Consider the following 14,919-nt stretch of genomic DNA (forward strand, 5'->3'; position numbering starts at 1 on the left):
TGAGAGGGGTTTAAGTAGTTCTAGGGGGTGCTAGGTTCAAAATAGGGTTCGGCAAGCAAAAATGCCAACCGGTATTTTAGAAGAAATGAAAAAAGAAACGAAAAATCTACATGTAAGTTATCGCAGGTCATCTTGGTAGAAACTGGATTTGGTGATAGCTTAAGTGCTCAGATCTGTGATGCTACAGTGCATGGTATTTTCAGATGTGTTATATAACTTCAAAGTAAAGGGAGTGAATGTGTTTTTGTCCGTAAGCATTAACAGACAAACTCAGAAAGGTTGATTCATTAGACCCCCCAAAGCCCCTCTGCCCCCTCAAAATTAGTATCTAATCTACATAACCTGCTTCTGATTTAACTCTACCAACTATAATAATTTACCTTCACATATTCACCTATCACCCATAATCCTCACTTTGTTCTATCCTCGCAATTTCTTCCTACTTCAGAAGTGTACCGCAGGAGTAGGTCAGTCAAACTTTTAAAGTAGTCTATTTGGTTTAATGAATTATTATTGTTTCTTCATTCTCATAGATCTTACCTATAACTAGAGTATTTTGGTGCATATTCCCCCTGGGGAGGTAAAGAAAATTGAATTATCCATTACAATAAGAATCCTTTCTGGAACCAAAACCTACCTCAACCCCCTGCTGCTATGTGGACTTTAATGGCAGTCTGATGGGGAAAATTTCATATCACTTACAAGATTTGGTGACTTTGTCAAATTAACACTAGAGTGACAAGGTGGTTTAGGTCTCTTGGTTTTACCTAGGATGGCAGCGTCGCTATCCTAGTCCTAGATGCAAAGCTGTGCACCACAAAATCCTTGTAGATAATCATTCCAGCTGGGAATGGGAGCTTCACTGCTATAGGCTTTGCTCAAAACATGATGAGGATGTTTAAGAAAGTTCATCTGCCTTTTTGCAGCAGTCAGATGTGACAGCTCTCCTCCAGTGTTTGAGAAGAGGTTGCTGGGAGGGCAAGGTATTCGTATTTGTACCCAGAAGACAAGCATGAAATGGGTTTTTCATGCTCATTTGCTAATGCCAGGAAAGCTCATAGCTCAGCAAGATTGCTGGTTGTCAGCACTTCCCTGTCAGCTTCTGGAAGTCTTCGCTGTAATTGGGTTAACTACTTTAATATTATTTGCCTTGGTTTTATAGAACTCATTTATGCACCCATCTTATTTCTCAGAGAACCTAGTTTTTTTCCTCTTGTTCCAGAAGAACTGGGAAATAAACTTCTTGTTCCACTCAGCGAGAGTAGATGGACATCTGTCTTTGCCTCTCATTACCAAAACCAGAAAGAAAAATTCTTTCTGTCTTAAAGTTTTATCCATTCATTTTTGATTTCTTGAGGGAACAATTGGCCAAATATTCTTTCTGCAGCTTTGTGCAGTCTCCTGAAACCTCCCTTTTGTCGCAACATGTGGAAGAGGGAAACTTCTGTGATCAGGGCATTGCGTATAATATGACTTTAAAGATAGAACTAAAGGGAGAAATCCTTTAAGTCATTGTGCAGAGCTGCTCATGCAGTTTTTTTATTTTTAATCTTGAATTGCAATTGCAACCACATGTCCTGTCTTAGCCTAGAGAGTAAGCTTTCTGGGTAGGAAGCTACCTGTCTACCTCTGTGCACTGTGGGGTATGTAACTCAGTTTTGGGGAGTGTATGAATAGTTTTTATTATTAGTGCTAGCAGTAATGTAAAGGTCACCTTTTTCTGGTATGTCTGCTGTAGGAGTGTCCCCAAGGAAGCAACACTTTTACTTCCTTAAGTAAAAACTTAAATACTACTAAGAATTCTATTCTTCCCAGTCTGCTTGCCTGCTGAAATAGAAATGGATTACTGTTTGATTATCTGCTATTCCTCCATCATGATCCAGCTTCTAATATCTTTATTAATGCTAATCTCGTTGGGATCACTCAAATAATAAATATTTCTTAAATAGAGGAAGAGCACCAAATGTAAAGTTTGACTTGCTCTGTGTTCTAATACCATTTAAGCCAACAGTTGTGTGATTTATTTATACTTCCAGTGGAAGTATACCTACTTTTTTTTTCTTGTATTTCTCCATTTGAGTCTAGAGATACCATAAGATTTGATCTGTTATGCTTCTGAGTTTTGCTCCGTTTTGTCTATGTCAGGGAGTAGAGATAGGCATCTACTTTCAGCCCTTGTACTGCTTAACTTTCTTTTGGCAAAATTCAGTAACATCAAATTTAGATTGAAAAAAAAAAAAAGGAAAAAAAATGATACTTTCAAAAGGCTGATTATCTATCGATAGTGCAAAAAGTAGTGAAAGACATCCATAACTTTTGTGATTTTCCATAATAGGCATTTCTTTTTTTCTTTTATCAGCCATTTACCTTGAAATTATTGCATTGGTTCTTTTTGAAGTTGGAAATTAGTTCAAGAAAAGAGAGTTAAATACCATATAAAATGGATCTCACAGATACATGGAAAAAGCCATAGCTGTTCTCAACAACCCTGTTGTAGGAGGCTATGCTAAATGGATTGTAATTGATCATGATGAATTTTGTTACATGCTTTAAGGATTACATGGATTGATGCTCTAGCTGAAGGTCTTTGAATTTGTATTTCTAAATTTTAAAACATCTTAATTAAACTTGGTGGTCATTAGTAGCATAGAAGGTTATCCTTGATGAGATAACTGGGAGAACTATCTGCACACACGATCACTGAAACACTGTGCCTTTAGAAACATTTCTAGACTTTTTTTAGTTCTTAATTAATGTTTGCTTGAAACAAAGGAAGTCATGTTAAATAACAATAACTTGCAGGTTGACTGGCGCATTTTCAGTATGTTGATGAAATTCTTATCTATTTATTTCTGGAAGTCCAAAGACTAAAGGTAAAGACACAGTCATTTTGTACTTTCTAGCGTTCTGCCAGATTTCTGTATATTTCAGTGTTAGTTGGGTATTTAAATATCCTTACATCTCACTTTTCTCATGTTTGTAGTTTTTGGAGCAGAACACTCCATGCTGAAAAATGAATGATAGTGCCAAACAGTGATAGTAGCTTATGCAAGCCATTAGCTGCTCTTAAATAGAAACAACTAGTTTTATAACCATGTGGCTTCATAACAGGCCTTTTATATTGTATGTGGCCTTGTTTATGTGGGTTTGGTTGCTATTTCACAAGCGCTGTTTTTGTTCCTCTGCACTTCCTCTGACTTTGGTCCTATACAGGTTGACGTAAAAGTGTCGCTATGTTCGTCTCACTATCTTTAGGTTCTTACCCACTTGTTTGGCAACCCATGTAATGATTTAATAAAGCTGTGTATTGTTTTTTCGGCATCCTTTATCCTGCACCATGGGTTTGTGCATGTCCCTGTTTTGCCTCTCCTCCAGAGAGGAAGTTTGGTCTGGGAGCACTATTAGAATTAAATCAGGTTTTAACAGAATCATTCTTGCCTTCTGCTGTTTTTGGCACAGCACTTATTTTTGCTTATTTGAGAGAGGCCAGCCAATACAGGGAGGGTTGTGAAGAAAAGTAAGTAATTTGCACTATTTTCCTGTAAATGCACTGAGTGAGCTGCAGGATGGCATCTTTTTGCCTTACAGGCCAGTTGGATCGGTGTTTCATCAATAGAACTTCAGAAACACTGACCATTACCATTAAAATTTTAAGCCTTTTGATTCTGAAGCCATGAGGATCAGAGATAATTGTTCTTTAAATACAGTGTTGAAAAAAGCTATCCCAAATGAGAGTGGCGTGCGGCATGGTCACAAACTCATTTTGTGTGTAAGGAGTGTGGGAGTGGAATGCTGCCATCAGCCCAGCATGCAATATACAGAGGCATTAACACGATGATTAGATCTAAATAAGTCTAACTGGAATATTTCTTAACCTGAGCCCAGCTCCGCCTCTTTTTGCCGTCAGCTGAAGTTCTTCCCATTGCTTTCAATAAGTGAAGGCAGAACCAGCATTTCAGCATCGATTTCAGTGCGTGTACAGTTCAGTGTTTGGTTTGTATTTGAGGTGCACAAAAACATCTGAAAAAATGTCAGATATCAACATATTGTCAGAGATCTGTTACACTAAATACCAAGTGTGAAGAACTGAGGAGTAAAAGCACCCAGGGCTGGTTTGTGTGTTGGTTCATGCTGCTGAGGACAAGAGGTAATGGCTTTAAGTTGTGCCAGGGGAGGTTCGGGTTGGATGTTAGGAAAAATTTCCTCTCCATGAGTGGTGAAGTAGTGGCACGGGCTGCTCTGGGAGATGGGAGAGGCACCGTCCCTGGGAGCGTTCAAATACTGTGGAAATGTGGCACTGATGGACATGGTCAGTGGGCATGGAAGGGGTGGGCTGACAGTTGGGCTGGATGATCTTAGTTGTCTCTTCCTTAATGATTGCATGATTCTGTTCTGGGATTCTATGAAAGCAATTGGGCAGTTGCGAATGTTTGTCAATGATTGCAGTCTGCAGGCCTTGTTTTCACAGAGCAGAGTTTGATTTAGTTTTATGAAAAGAAATAGCTACTTAGATGTTTTTATAAATTACTTCTTAAACATTGTGTGTTAGATAAAATCTTCCAGTGACAACAAAGGTCTCCTAAGCCCTCAGTTGTCCTGTCCTGTGATGAATATAGCACAGGTGTTCTGGATGTTCCATGTCCTGGAGGCGTTGGTCACCTAGGATGTGACCAGTCCAACTGCAGTTTGAGTTGGTTAAGGTTAATGTAAAACATCCAATGTCCAAAGCTGGAATTATCAACAGCCATAAGAGGGCAGAGCTGTGCACAGGACAAGCCATGAGAGCTTAGAGTCTTTGGTTTGTCCTTTATAGATGTTCTCAGCTGCATCCTTTATTCCATTGGGATTTCATCACTGCAACTGTTATCATATCTCACTTTGCAATATAACTTTAAAAACTTGTGAAATATAATGATTGAAGTTATTTCTTTTACGCTGTAGTTCTGCCTGTGTCTGCTATAAACATTCATATACCTCAAAGTGAAGCAATATATACTTTCAGAGAATTGATAATGATAATATATTTCAAAAATGATTCCTTTGTGAACAGAATCATGGCCTCATTTTCTTAGAGGGCCCCTTGAATTGCTGAGACATCCACCCAAAATTAGCTGTGTTGATGTCTGAATACCAGCATCTTTATCCATGGTTGCAGTTGATTTGCAGAGACACTATGATCCCTAGTTAGACCTAATGATTAATCTATATTATCAGCCCCAAGAACATGTCCTGGTTCCTATGCTGGGGTCTGTGCTCTGGCAATGTGCTCTTTCTATAAAAGGATGAGATCCAACATGCAACAACTTTCTTCATAAAAAAAGAAACAAAAAAAACCCCAACAAATTGATGCTAATAGGAAGCCAATAAGCATAATTACAGTTGTAGAAACACCTCCTGCTGTAGAAACAAATGCCTGTATGTGTTTATACAGAGTAAAACTCAGGAGGTAATACAAAGGGCCATGAAACTGAGGGTAATTTTGCATTCACCTTTCAGCTCCAATTTATAACATTATGTCCATCATCCCATTGCCAGTTATTTGCATCACAGCAGCACCTAGAGGCCAACTCCACTCAAATATGAGAAGGAAAGATCTTGATGCTCGTGCATCATATTAAAAACATATGAAAAGTGGTTGCATTTTTTTGAGGGTTACAAGTAGACTTCATGTAGATGAGTAATACTTCTCCTCTCACAGAGACTGAATAATAAATCTAAGATGCCTTATTTCCTTGAAGAAATAACAGTGAGGAACTGTATTTGAAGTGAGAAGGAGAGAAATCCCTGAAACCTACCTTTCTGGTAGTGAAACACACCCTGACAAAACAGTGCCATTCAGTGGAGATCTATTAGAGCTCCATATTAGAAATAAAATAAAATCTTGGAATTTTGGCAAGTAAATAGCAATATTTGCACACAGATATGAGTTATATATTCACAAGTGGCTGTTGTATGTTGCTATTAGGGTTTATGATAGAAACCTGAATCAGTAGATTTGAGTTTTTTGATGTGGCATATGAAAGTGGCACGCACCAGTATCTTCTATGCAAGTAGAAAATAACAATTTATGTTACTTGAATTCTCAAAGGGTTTGAAAAGCTCTTTATGTGCGTTCAGTTCAACAGGAATAAATCATACTCAGGGTAACCTGATTTTCAAATATGTCTGTTTTCTTATATTTGCTTGAGTATTTTCTGAGAAGCACTAGGATGAATCACTTGGTTTACATAATTGCATTGTAGATACGTTTGGAGATAACTGTGTTAAAAGGATTTTCATTAACCCATTGGTTAAGGTAGTTTCCCTGGAAACTTGAGAAGGATCCTTCTCACTGCAGTCTTTTATTTTTTTCTTTTTTAGTATTTGTGCTGCTTTGTTTGATAAAATGTGAAAGAGTGTATGCTGATTGCATGAGTGCTTATTTTCTCAGCTCCTGGCATTGCTGCAGCCAGAGCCAGAGTTATGGTTTACATCTCTGAGTGTGACACAGGGACAAACGACAGCTGGTAATCATATATATCTCCCAGCAATAGTTTGCAGGTATTTCTGAATTAATGATTTTCCTTACAGCTGGTATCCTAAGAGAGGCAAATTAACATAGCTCTTCACCTGTTTTCAGAACACTCTTTATATTGCCCCAGACGCTCCTGAACCAGTAACTTCAGCTGCGATCTGTTTGTCAGTCCTGCTGTGGTGCCCTTCCTCCTACTAAGCCACTCCTATGCCTAGGGCTTGATGTCTGCTCCCATCACCTGCCACCCTCCTACACAACTTCTGCAAAACATTCCTCTATTTCACTTCATGTGCAAGCATCATAATGACGCTCTCAGCTCTGCTCTGAGTACCTGCAGCCTCCTTGCAGGAGCATCTCTTCTCCTCCTCCCTCCTCTCAATGCCGTTTTTTCTCGCTTTTGCCTGAAATGAGATTTTTATCTCTCCTGTGGTGATATGTGCCACAGGGCAACAGTTCACTTCCAGGTGCCATAAAGAAATAAATATGAGCATTCTCATTTTACAGGCAGTGTTTTTGCATGAAGATTACATCTATGCCTATCGATCCAAACCTGGCCCTGTTCTAGTGGAGCACTCTGACTGCCGTATGCATGGGAAATGGCATCCGAAGTTCTGCTTTAAAGTCTCTGGGCCTCACAAGAGGGCTGCCATTATGAGGGAGGGAAATTGGAGCTTTTTTGGTGATCATACAGGTTTTCAAAATCTGGTATGTCCTTCTAAACTTGAAGATGGTGCTCTCTGCTGTTCAAAACAGTGGTTAGCAGGACGTGTGAGCTGCCCAGAGAAAAAAGTGAAAAGGCAAAGCAAAGATCTCTAAAATAAGTGGGCAAATTAAGACATTGCAGTATGAAAAAATCTTTGTGAAGAAGCAATTAAGCGACTGAAGAAAAGGGAAAAGGAATACAACTTGTTTATATTTTGGTATCCTCCATGTGTATTTAGCTTAGAATCTTATTGGTATTTGAGAAGCGTTAAGATGCTCCTTATGTATCTGGTTATAGATGTACAGTCATGAATAAGAAATACAGCTGTGTTGTTTTGGGAAGCTAACTTCATATATTCAGTATTCTTTTAGGCAAAATATTTCTGGTTAAAGAAAAAAGCACTGCGGATTTTTAAATGGCTATCACAGCTATTACAGTTACTAAACCATTTACTGAAGATGTGCATGCTCACACTACCACCTACTGCAATTTCTGCCTGAGCACATCAGCATGTCTTTATTTTTCTAAATGATTAGTCTAGCTGATGTACTTATTGATTATAGTAGTAACTCATCATTAACAGCAGAAACAAAATATGCATATGTTGCTTTGATAGTAATGCCTCCTATTTATTTCCATGGAAAGTACAACAGATACAAAGAGCACAGTATCACTATTTAATAGGGAAGATTCTCAGCTACAAAACACTGTTTTTCAACACAGTCACGTCCATTAGCTTTGCTTTCTCACCAGTGATGGACCAGAGCCTGCATGCTGCCCTCATAAAAATCTGCCCCAGAGGAGGTGACTGCTATCCCTGGTACTGCTGCTGAAATGCACTACCCACCATCTCACTGTGACCACATCCACCATCTGGTCTCCATGTACATTCAGTAAGCATCGTTCCCACCTACACTGCTTCTGAACTACACAGCTGTGGGCTTGTATGAATGAAAAGTGGCTAGCTTGTATGAGAATCCTGTTAGCAGGTAGGGTTATTTGGAAAGGCAGAGTAGGTCGTCTTGGTCCCATGTGCTATGATGTGCAAAATCACAGTAAATGTCTAAGATCTCTAGTGCACATCTACTACTGTGGTGTCATTTGAGTTCTGAAGTACAATTTTCTGAAATAAGCAACACCGTGGCACATACAGCTGTAATCAGGGACTGAAACCTGAAACCAATGGTTTTGAGAAATGACTGCAGAGATGAATAATTATCCAGTGCGGCTGTTTGCAATGGTGTTCCAAAGTAGAGTGTTCAAGCCAAGGTAATGCTACGGCTTTTTGTGTACCCTGGATCTAAATACAGCCTTACTGCTGACACAGTATGCAAATGGTACTGAGATTGACATCAGGATTAGAAAAGGTGGTCGCACGGAATAACACGGAGAGCTTGGCAAGCAGAACCCATGCTAACATGGTGATATAGTGCCATGCAGAGCTGCACATCTGACAAAAATCCAGGTTATAAGTATTGAAGAGGTAAAGAATTCGGGAAAGCAGCAACTTTGAAAAGTGCTTATAAATCAGCCTGAACAACTGAGCCAACACCAACTTGAAATGTGATGTCTGAGGTAAAAACGATTAATGGGAATCTGGAAATCTATTCAGGAGAGCACTGTGTAGGAGTGGGAAGGCAATTTTACATTTATATAAGCACTGATGAAACAGGTACTAGAATATTGCCTGCAAGTCGGGTGTCAGTGTTTCTAAAAGGGTAAGAAATGGGTGCAGGAAGAAAGCTGCAGAGATTATTTCAGCACTGGAAAAATGCCTTGCTCTGAAAGAAAGGAAGAATGCAATTTGTTAAGCTTATCAAGAGTCTGAAACATAACTTGCAGCACAGAAGTACTAGCACAAGGGGAATATACTTGATGTTAAAAGGCTTTCTAATCTCACAAGCAAAAGCTTATGAAAAAACAAGCTCTAGAAGCAACAGCAGACACATTTGAACTATGAATTATGCAAAGATTACTGTGCAAATTAGTCAGCAGAATAGGCCTGATGTATCCCCCCTTTTGAAGTCCTCAAACTGAAGCTGTGCCCCTTTCCAAAAGGTGTCTTTTAGCCTGAGTAGGTTATTGATGGCCTCACAGTGGGATGTCTGCTCCTTGCATGTAATGCAGTTTGGTATATTCCTGCTCTGCATGGTATTTTTGTGATTTTTGCACAGAAGTGGTATGCATACATAGAGTCAATAGAATTATTTTAAAGCTGATGTGTCCAGCATCATAATGTACAAATGATGAGATAAGAAGTAAGCATCTGCCAGTAACAATAAGCATATCCTAGTTGCAATACTAAAATGAAAATTGTTGCTCAGGAGAGAAAATTTATTAGTACTATAGTAAAAAAAAGTCCACTAGATGGCACTGGAATATCCCTGTATGAATCTTCTCACTTCGGATGATGGCCTGATTATCCTTATTTTTTAATCAAGACCAAAAGGAATTTATGAACCGCAGTATGAAGAATCCAAGGACATAACATTATGGTATTAGACAGGATGAATGTTCTTTCTTTCTGTTTGATGTACACAATATGTTGTTCACTGTTTAGTTTATGACTGAGTTAGCTTTATGCACTTATTTGTTTGGAGTCTGTTTAAAAGAGCTTAATCAGCACCAAATTATTTCAAATGCCCCTTTTAATAGAGAATTGAACACCATTCCAATCCAATTTGATTGCTGGCTGGATCTTGTTCTCTTCTTGCTAGAATGAATTCAGTTAAATAAATTACAGTGCTCTATTCTAAGGGGAAAGGGAGGGTATGGTCTCTTTTCTCACTAAGATGTGATATCAAGACCACTTGGAAGTTAGTACACAGTAAGAGGAATTATCATTTCAATAAAACAACAAATGTTCTTTGTATTTATAAAGAGTCATTTCTGGCATTTCATCTAGTTAAAATATTATTTTCATGTAAAAATCTAAGGCAATGTTTTTCTAACAAGTGTACGTGCCTTTAAACACTCGTGATATCTAGCAGGAGGAAAGGATCAGCTCCCACTGCACGTTTCCAAAGAAACTGTTGGGCTTCTCAGCCGTCCAAACTGACCAACAGGCTGATGGGAGCGATCAAAGGAGTAGAGAAAGCTGGGAGTTCCTGCACAGGTTGGCTGTAAAGAAATGCAGAAAGCTTATAGCTTAGCGTGACACATCCAATGTTTTAGAAGATGCAAGTGTTGTTGTATTTCACTTTGTGGTATGATTTTAGTCAAACGATAACTGAAATACGAGCTTTCTACCAACAATTCCATGCTAAGAAGACCATCAAAACCTACATGTATCAGCAGGGAACTCAAGGTGTCTGTGAATCAGTAATGGTGCCTTGACTTTGGCCTGCTGAATAAGGTCTATTGCCTACTTGGAATATCTACACAGTGGAAGTTTTTACCAATCTGGTCTTTAGGATGTTTACTCACGAGACATTTGAAAACTGTCATTCTGTAGGTATTTTAAAACCTAATCATTTTAGCACAGACTATAGATATTTTCATACAAAAGGAACTATTAATATTAGTCTGATATCTAGAGAATTAAAGAAGCATAGAGAAATTTGGTAAAAATCAACTCCCTTCCCGAATTCACTGAATGTAAAAGAACCAAATAATTACACAAGTCATTGGTGTAAGAGGCTGACAAATGCCAGCACATACAGTGAGAATGATGGGAATTTGGAAGGCTGGACTATTTCTGAGATATATCAGCAGTGCAAGTCAGCTCTGATTAGAACAGTTCAAAAGACACAGAACAATTACTTAAATACTCTATTGACAAGCAAGGCATAGATCGTTAGATGTTGAATCTGATCCTTTACCCAGATAACATACTGTAGTGCCACAGCTCTTTTCAGAGCAGAGAACTGGAACTGTTTTGCTAGTTCTCTTCACCCAGTAGCTATTTATTGCATTGTCAAGTTTACAAAATGGGCATACAGCTTACCTACTAAATCTGTTATCTTCTCATAGAAATCTCCCAGGGCTGTTTTCTGTTGCTGAAAGCTTCTGGACATTACTCCAGATCAGGCTGTCACAAGCCAGTTAGCTCTCTCTTCTGTTTCTGTTCTTTCCAATCGTTATTGCAGGAATTGTGACTCTCTCACACCCGCCTGTTGTCTCTTCTGTGCTTTTCATCAAAGTGAGATGCTTTACGAATTCAGATATGTATTCTTTCTTAGGATGCAAACCCAATTCTAAGTGCTCCAGTTCCTTACTGACCTGCACTCATGTTCCTCACCACAGCCTTGTGGCAGAGGTTGGCCTTGCAGGTACGTTTTCTAGCCTTTTCTGATCTATACATATAATTCAGTTTCAGATGTTAAAAATAAATATTCCTTTCACTTGGGACATTAATTGGCGTTTTGTCCCATGCCATATATTATGATTTTTTGCTCCCCAACTCGGTGTGTCACTCTGCTGTATGTACTTTTAATGTATGTGTATGCACAACATATTCTTTATTTCTTGTTTATTGTTTTAACAATAATTTGTCAGTACTCTGAATTCAATTGCATTTACATCAACCAATTAGAGATAATTTGTGTGGGTACTGTTGCATTAGCTAACTGTGAGTTTATTCTGTGGTCAGATATCTTAGTGGTTTTCATCTATGTACAGTCTTTCATTTGGGCCGTTAATAATCAACAAAGAACAGGGAAATGTGGTGGTTTAACTCCTTGTTATAAGGATCAAAATAAGTGCACTGTTTAGTTTCTTTCACCCTTTTCTGCCAGTTGCACCAAAAAAATAGGGAGATAACTGAGTAAAGTGAGTAACATCAGGGGCTTTTGGTACCGTTAAATTATCCTCTTCCCTGTCGTTTCTGTTCTGTTTTCTGGCTTGTTGGGTATTTTGCTCTTTGATTTTCCTGCTTCTGAGCATGGCCCCATAGGCTGACAACTTCCTGGTCGGGTTTCCCCAACAGCCGGTCTTGTAGATTTATTTGTATGACAAGTCCTGGGTCTAAATCCTGGCGTAACTAGTTTGCAGTTGGATTATCTTTCTCCAGAGGTTCTCCACTGGAATCACCTGTTTGCATTGGGCTGCTAACTGGAAGAAATGCCTTTTAGAAAGTATGATCGGGAGCTGTGATTTTAAAACATTTTTTGTCTGCTCAGCTGTATCTTAAGGGGAAGTGGTCACAGAGCAGAGGTGCTGTGGTGTCGGCATGTAAGCCTAGGTAAAGCTGGAGTTCATCATTTATAAAGCATGTGGGACGTGACTCTTGACATATCTCAATCCCTATAGGTAAATATTTTAATCTTAAGCAGTTCTTTAGCCGCTGTAAAAAATGAGGTATTTCTCTGTTCCTAGAAAACACAGTTCTCAATCCAATGTATGTTCTATACTTAAAAAAATAATATTTATTACGGTGTCATCTGTGAAATAATTGATTTATTCCCATTAACTCTATCTATGTTTTCATGGTAGTTTGGCAATTTTCTCTTCTTTGACAAATTAATTAACTATAAGAAGAGTTCTGATTCTTTCTCGCTCTTTATTTTAAGGATTAGTCACTCCTGGATTGGAGAATTTTAAAGATAATTCACAAAGCAAATTTTTTACTTAACTTTTTGCCTGAATTTTCAAGACGGAAACATTATATTGGTCCCAGATTATATGAATCATGAGACTGTGGTGACAAATGTATTTCTCTACTCGGAGCAATCAGTATGTTTAACTTCTATCCTCTAACAGCTGGGTGAGTCCAACAATACACATTTTATTAAAGCTGTTGAGGGATTTGTTCAGCCCAATGGGATTTATATTGATTTGTTTCACTTCTTTTTTCTTTCTGTGAGCTTTATTCCTAGTTTGTTGTCCTATTGATTCTGAGAAGTTTAGCCATTTGAGTTGTTACAAATGTTGCTATACTTATGCTATAATTCTGCTAAAATAATGAAAAATTCAGACCTCCACAACTATTTAAAAAAGCAAAAAAATAAATCTGAAGCTGCAACGAGTTTTGTTGAATCAGAAATAACTCTGAAAAGGGCACGCTGTATTTCTTTTCCCCAGCTGTATTTTCAGGCCACTTAGGGACATAAATTTATCATATTTATGGATCTAATATGGCTATTGGATGCTATTGCTCATTTCATTTACCTGTAAATTGTACATTTGCAATTCTGATCTAAGCCACTGAGTTCTGTTTTATGTAATAACCTGAGGGTTTGTTCTGCTTTTTTTCTCCCATATATGGACTGCATAACAGTATAAATATTGGCTCATTCCAAAGAAATGCAAGGGATTCTTGTACATAATGCAACTGTATGTTGAAAAAAAATGAAATTTAAAAGTAAGTTTTTCCTGGTTGATTAATTAATATACTTAATGTGGGCAAGCTCAATTAGATTTATAAAATGACAAGCATAAACTTTGCCATGCTGGCAAATTATGAATTCATAATTGCTTCCAGCATTGACACCCTGAAAGATTGCTGTCTTTAGACACTCTAATATGCAACTGTGCCACTTTGTAAATGCTCTGAATTTGACCAAAACCACAAGCAGTAGGTGCCTAGCTTACAGGGCCAGGCAGTCCCATAGGAGTGAGAGCATCTCAGCTTTAAAAATTAAACATATCTTTAAACATATCTCTTTTAGGGAAAAGGCAAACCTTATAAGGAATTTTCTCCAACAGCACTGGCAGTGAGGATAGTTCCAACCTCTTGGAATTATCTTAGTTAACAGAAAGAATCGGAATGCTCTTTGATCCGATGCTGCAGATTAAACCTTGACAGAAATTTCAAAAGGCAGCTGTGTCTGAACAGGAAAAAAACTGTCAACATCTGAGACAACGTGGTCAACTTCCAAAGAGTTTGATTCCTACCTTCTTAATAGAACACCTCTTGCAGTCTGATGTGTAGCAGAGCTCTGAGGGCTCTGAGCATAGAAAAACCAGTGCAGAACAGTTATTTGTCTCACTCAGGTGGAAAAAATGTTGCCCATTCCTGAGTGAAGAGGGTTCCTTACTCAATGGAATTTCTTCACTGCTTCCCCAGAAGTGTGAACTCATTTAAATAGAGTTTAGTCTGTTGTCAAGTGATGAAGTGCATTCAGTACCTCATAGGTTGTGGGAGAAGAGAATAAGTTTTATGGCACAAATGCTAAGTAGTGGACTGGTTTACAATAACTGGAGACATCTACTGGTCTGCAGAGTTATAAATTATTCTGTACAACCATCCTGTATTAATTGAGTTGAGTTGTTTGAGAGAACTTATCAGAGAACTGCATTGTCAAGTTATAAAGTATATAGCCAAAGCTGTTTAATACAGTTTATTTATTGATGATAATAGCAGTCTTCCTCCCAGCTAAGACCGCATTGCTAACTTAAAAGGAGAAAAAACAGTACATAGGAAATGGAGTTTGTAATATGGTAACTCAGCTGTATGTGTTGCAGATGAAGTGTTGTCCATTCATGAGCAACAGAGGAATCTAAGGATGGAATCTAAGGATGGATAGCTGTTGAATTGAGGAAAGGATGAACACAGAGAAAAAGAGAAAAGACAAACAAACCCCCTCCCCCCCACTTTTAAATTAATACAAATCAATCTTAATGTAAAATAAAGGCACATACAAACTTGTGGTTTAAACCAAATGAGAAACACGAAAGGCAATCCTGAGAGACCCCGAGTAAAATTGTTTTACAATACTCAGACTAACTTCTGTGACACTTCATAAGATGTGTCACACATTAT

This window comes from Tympanuchus pallidicinctus, unplaced genomic scaffold (assembly GCF_026119805.1).
Source record: "Tympanuchus pallidicinctus isolate F22 unplaced genomic scaffold, pur_lepc_1.0 scaffold16, whole genome shotgun sequence".
Taxonomy (NCBI): Eukaryota; Metazoa; Chordata; class Aves; order Galliformes; family Phasianidae; genus Tympanuchus; species Tympanuchus pallidicinctus.